The sequence below is a fragment of the Mycteria americana genome, chromosome Z (genome assembly GCF_035582795.1).
Source record: "Mycteria americana isolate JAX WOST 10 ecotype Jacksonville Zoo and Gardens chromosome Z, USCA_MyAme_1.0, whole genome shotgun sequence".
Taxonomy (NCBI): Eukaryota; Metazoa; Chordata; class Aves; order Ciconiiformes; family Ciconiidae; genus Mycteria; species Mycteria americana.
Window position 1 is genome coordinate 13,942,862 of NC_134396.1, and position 6,053 is coordinate 13,948,914.

Consider the following 6,053-nt stretch of genomic DNA (forward strand, 5'->3'; position numbering starts at 1 on the left):
GCCCCGGAGAAGCGGGCCCACTCCTGACCTGGGGTCCTCCACGTGGGCAGTACAGTGCGTGGGGGTGCGGAGTGCTCAGGGACAGACCAGCCCCACTCTGCACCAGGCAGAGGCTGCGCGGGGCGCCGGTGGCGGACCCGGGCCGAGGCCGCAGCCGGGGCCGCTCGGCGGGGCTCCGGGAACGCTCCGGGAACAGCGCGGGCGAGCGGCGCCGCCGCCGGGTCCCGGGGCTGCCCCGGGCGCTCGGCTCCGGGGTCCGGCGGCCCTGCCCCTGCCTCCCTCCCGCGCACGGAGCCGGGGCCCGGCGGGGCGGCGCAGCCCAGCGAGGAGCCGGGAGCGGCCGCCCCGAGCCCGGGTGAGGGGCGACGAGAGCCCCGGGCGGAGCGGGGCCGGGGAGCCCGGCGGTGCGGCGGGGGATCGCGGGGCGAGAGCCCGGCGGGGCTGCGGGGCCTCCCCGGGCCGAGCACCGCGGGGCGCTGCGCCCCGGGACCGGCCCCGCTTCCCGGGGCGGCTGCGGGGCGCCGGCCGGGCCCCGCCGGGGAGCCCCAGCGCCGGGGGCGGGGGGGGGAGCGCGGGGGAGCTCGGCTGAGCCGGGCCGGGCGGCGCCGCTCGCCCGCGGGGGGGCTCGGGCGGCCCGGGGAAGCCGGGGGACCCGGGCGGGGAGAGGCGCCTGGCGGGGCTGGACCCCGCGGGCAGAGGCCGGGCTCCCCGCCCGCAGGAGGACGAGGCGACCCCGGGCTCCTGGCCGGGGACGGCCCCGCCTGCCCCCGCCCGGCCCCGCCTGCCCCCGCCCGGCCCCGGGCCCCTGCCCGCCGGTGCCTCCGTGCCGGTGCTGCCGCGCGGCCCAAGGGCGCCTCGTTAGCGCTCCCGCTCGCACGCGCTTTGTCGCAGCTCCCGCCTGTCCCGGCTCCGCTGACGGACGCTGCAGCTCGGCATCAGCTCCGGCCCCGGCCCCACGGTCGGTGGTGCAGCTCCAGCCCCCTGGTCTTTATTTCAGCCCCAGCTCCGGAGCTTTTATTTCAGCTCCAGCCCCACGGTCGGTGTTTCAGCCCCAGCTCTGCATCGTGTCAGCCCCAGCCCTACAGCATTTATTTCAGCTCTAGCCCTGAAGGATTTATTTCAGCTTTAGTCCTAGGGTCTTTATTTTAGCCCCAGCTCTGTGGCCTGCATTTCAGCTCCAGCCCAGCAGCAGTTCGGCTCCAGCCCTAAACTATTTAGTTCAGCCCCCGCCTCTGGGTCTGTATTTCAGCTCCAGCCCCAGCCCTACAGTTGTTATTTCAGTACCAGCTCTGTGATGTTGCAGCTCCAGCTCCAGCCCTACGGTTTTTATTTCAGTTCCATCCCCTTCCCCGCCGTATTTATTTCAGCTCCAGCTCTGCGTCATGTCAGCTCCAGCCCCGCGGTCAGTATTTCTGCCCCAGCCCCAGGATCTTTATTTCATCTCCAGCCCTACAAGCGACAGGACATGAGGAAATGGCCTCAGGTTGCGCCAGGGGAGGTTTAGACTGGATATTAGGAAAAATGTCTTCACCGAAAGGGTTGTCAAGCATTGGACCAGGCTGCCCAGGGAAGTGGTTGAGTCGCCATCCCTGGAGGTATTTAAAAAAGGTGTAGATGTGGTGCTTAGCGACATGGTTTAGTGGTGGATTTGGCAGTGCTAGGTTAATGGTTGGACTTGATGATCTTAAAGGTCTTTTCCAACCTAAGCGATTCTATGATTATTCTATGATTCTACTTCTCAGTCCTCCATCCTTCCATCTCCCCCAAAGATGGGGGCCACCAGGTTTGGAGGCTTTGGGCTGGCATTTATGTTAACTAGAGGTTTAAAGCTTTGAGAGAGAGCAGAGCTGGCTGCAAATGCTTAGCTGACCTCCTCCTAAAATATCAGGGGAGCCTTCCCCATTCCTGTATAGGACAAGAGGCTGCTTCTCCCCTCACGTCCCCCACATCTAAAGTATCACAACCTACCAATCCACCCCTGTCCAGCCAGAAGGCAGGGTGGGAAGATGCTCAGCTCAGACAGATGATGCTCGATGCTCCTGCCCTCACCACCAGGGAGCCGCGCCGGTTCCCTGGCCCCTGGTCTCGTGGTGTCAGCGGGGTGGGCAACTGGGAGCACAAAGGCTCCCTTCATGCGGCGCCTGGTGTTGTCCTCTCTTAACCTCTGTTGCAGACAACACAGAAATATTTCTCAGCAGGGACACACACAGGGCGTGAATCCCAGTGCTGCCTTATGGCTCTGGAAAGGATGCCGACCTAATTTCTGAAGGCTTTTGGGAGCGGAACACATGCTCTTGCCCTTTGTGTGCCAAAGTGGCTGGGAGGGATGGCAGAGGGAAAGGGTACTGCCAATGCTGCTACCAAAAATGTGCTCACGGAGGGGGAAGGGAGGGGAGGATTTATGGTCCATGTAATATCTACGAAAGCTGTGGGTTTCTCCCTGCCAGTCTTTCCCATGACTTCTCATTTAAAGATGTAACTCCTTTTGTACTCCTTCTTTCCCCAAGGGAGACAGCCTGGCTCAGCCCACAGCCACAGACAGTTCTGCCGATGTCTGGCTCTGCTGGGGCCGTGCTCCCAGATCTCAGCATCCTGCCTTAATATGCCTGCAGCAAGCAATTAGGAGAAATAGTCCAGCTCTAATTTATACGGCAATGGCAGTGATCATTGCCCACAAGAGCATGAAGCATTAAAAACAGGAAAATCAAACCCCAGAAATGGTGGTGAGACAGAGCAACTCACTTGAGGCACAAGTCCACTGTGCAGTAGCTTTTCCTGGGGAGGACTGCTGTGACCAGCCAAGGGACTTGCCATGTCCACTTTCACCGTGTTACGCCCCTGCTTTATCTTGGCCATCAGTTGGTTGTAGTACCAGTCAAGGCTTTCTCTCTGAACAGTGTCTCTGGGAGAGAGAGCTGTGTTGTAAAAACCTTGCTTCCCTGGCGGGCCGAGAGCGGCCTGGGAGACCTCATCCCTGCTCCCAGCACCATCCTGGTTCTGCCTCCCCTGCAGTTTCCACCCACTCTCAGTTTCTCAGCTTAAACTAAGACTGACTGGCGAGGCCCGAGGAAGCAGAGCGGGGTCTCACCGCGGAGTGGAGTGGAGAAGGTCCCAGGGGTCAGACAGAGAGAGGCGCTTGCAAGCGTAAGGGGCAGCATGGCAGAGGTTGCAAACTTACACCTTGCTGAGAGATGTGGCAGTGAACAGAGCCATTTATGCAGTGTCTGGGTGAAGGGAATGGCATGTGAGAATTAAGAGGTATCAGGTACAGACCAGGTTGTGAAAGTTTGCAGATATTGAGTGAAAAGTGCAAACAATAAGAAAAGCTGAAACAGAGAACACAGTAGCTGCTTCAGACCATGAAAGCATCTTATTTTTCATACCAGGCACCTCTGTAGTTGCTCCTTTTTGAGCAAGAGAAGATGCTGCCCTGCTGCCCTTCTGCAAAAGGAAGCGGAGCTTGTGCAGGGCAGGGTGATAGGGGTTGCACATTGCATGACCTGTGGTCATCCACAGCCATGTCCTGCAGCTGCATTTGATGACAGACCTTGGAAACCTCCTGGTTTGTGGCTGACTCGATAGTCCCTACAACAGAACAGCCCCCAGGGACAACACCAATGCTCTCATGAGGTCAGTTGCTCCTCTGCTGCTTGCCCTAACACTGGGTGAAGGCTACCTTAATCCGGGTCCAGGAATGGCAGTGGCCCAGGGCTGACTTTGCACAAAACTCTACTGCAGGATCCAGCGATCCCAAGGTGTTGGAGGGCCATGAAAAACTGCTGGAGATGGTAACCACATCTGCAATGAGACCGTAATCTGCTTCTGCTGGAATGCCTCTGCTGGTGGCCAGAGAGCACGGATAAAATCATGTAAAGTCTTCAGGCAGTGGTGCCTCCCAGGGAAACCCTGAGTGGGCAAGAGACTTACAGGATAAGGGAGACATTTGCTGTCATTTTAGTGGAAAATCCCTTCCTTGGACTCATAGTTCTTACTGTTAGCTCTCCCAAATTCCTTTAAAGCTAGCTCACACGCTGACATACAGAGGAAAAAAGAAATGTCTTGGACTTGCCATGAGATAATGCTGATTGCTGTGCTAGAGCCTTCCAGTTCTTGATGTCCAAACAGATTCTCCCAAAACACACCACTTCCAGCAGATAGTGGCTTCTCACAGAGTTTCAAGTGAGCATTGTCTCATGACAACTAGGCTACAACTCTCCAAATAAAAATAATTTCAAATAACTGCTTGCAATCTTATAAATATTCTACAGGCTCTTTAATTCTCCAGTACCTAGGCTGAAGCCTCTTTTTTATGTTATATTTTAGGCTCTTAGAGATTAAGGTTTTACCTGTGTTATAGCCACTTAGTGCTCATCAATAAATGCCACTGTTTTCAGGTTTAAAACAGGAGGAACTCTCCAGTGAAAATAGCTGTGTTTTCGCTAACAGTTACCGTGATGACTGTCTCTGGAGCAAGTTCACAGCATGTAACATTTTCACCTTTCAGCAAAGCAAAAGAGTCTCCCAGGAGAGTCAGCCTCCTCTCTGCCATGCTCCTCTGGCTCATCAAACACTTTTCATGTGGTCACGGTGGAAACAGAAGTCTCCGTAAAAAGCAATTTTTAACATAATCCAATTAAACATTTTTTAAATGCCAAGCCCTTCCCAAATTTTTTACATTGCTACGTGACTTTTTAATTCAGTTGGTTTTTTTTAAAATAGTTTTGAGTCAGCAGAGCAACACAAATTAAAGTCTACTGTCATTATGTGCTAACAAAGGTTGTCTTGCCCCTGCAAAAAAGTCAGAATCTACGTGAAAAGGAAGAAAAGCAGCATCGTGTCTAAATAGAGGTGTTAAACACAAGACAGCGGTAATTATCTAACACAGCCTAGCACACCAATGAGTGCATATTAAATGTGTGAAGTCTGATTCACCTTTCGTGCTCATGTTAAACAAGCATTTATCAATAAAACTCCAAAATTACCTACTGCAAGGTTACTGGTTCACGGTGTTTTATTTCCAAAAAGGGCATTTTAGTGCTGCTGCATGTAGAATGAAGGCTGGAGTGTGCTGGCCAGTAGGTGTGTTACGTGCTTTAGGATACAGTAGGAATACAATGGTTAACACAAAATCCTTAATTCATTTAAATGCTGAAGATTACTTTCACCTCTCTATTTATATGCATTGAGATCTGTGGGTGTGCCTCAGGTGCATCTTTGTTTAAGATTTAGGAAACAAGGTGTGCACAGGAGAGAGGAAAGAGGATCAAAAGCTGAGCTCTGAGGAAGAAGCACTGCCAAAGCCTGTGCAAAAACAGAGGGACGGAGAGAGAGAGACCAATGCAGGTGGGTCCAATGTAATCAGATTCAGTTTTGCTTGGTTTGGAGGGGAAGGAGGATTTGAGTAATAGTCAGGAATCACTGCAAGAAGGAATTCTTCTCACTCCTGTAGCCATTCAGAGCCTTCAGCTGCTCTGCCTTGCCAAAGATGTTGGTATCGGGTCTGCAGCTGTCCAGACAGGTGTCCATGCACCATAATTTCATAAAAGGCTGAAGCTATTGGTCGTCTGATATTGCCTCTCTGGTCAACCAGAAGCAACCACATTGGTATTACTTTTCAAAGGCCAGTTTGGTGTATCAGCTCTCCTCTGTCATATAACATAGAATCAGGTACCTGCACCATCCCCTTCCTTCCCCAAGACCACTTGCACCAAAGCATTACCTGTATATGCTTCCCTGTGTCCTTCCTGAGCTCCAGCGAGGCTTTCTAGGAACCCATGTTGTCACCATGCTGTTACTTACTTTAGGGTCCGCAAAGATCCCTCTCTTTTCCCCACAGAAATGCTCTGTCAGATGTAGGGAGGGTGTTGATCACACTCATATACTCTTTATACTAATAAACCCTGCTCTAACCACGCGCCACTAAGCAGCACCGTGACAGCTGTACTGGCCAATTCCTCACGCAGCATGGAATCCTGGACATTTGTGCAATGTAGAGACTTCAAGTGGGATTTCCTAGTCCTCAGCAGCATCCTTGTGCCCTTGCTCAGACACCC

At 53.9% G+C, this 6,053-nt stretch overlaps 1 long non-coding RNA gene across 1 annotated transcript; it reads right to left on the reverse strand.

Moving 5' to 3' along the window:
- Positions 1 to 1,948: 1,948 nt before the first annotated feature.
- Positions 1,949 to 5,838, reverse strand: LOC142421534 (uncharacterized). Its single transcript, XR_012778899.1, has 3 exons — positions 5,720 to 5,838; positions 2,743 to 2,902; positions 1,949 to 2,164 (listed from the first exon to the last, which is right to left on the reverse strand). It is a non-coding gene; the product is annotated as an uncharacterized LOC142421534 (long non-coding RNA).
- Between the last annotated feature and the right edge of the window lie 215 nt (positions 5,839 to 6,053).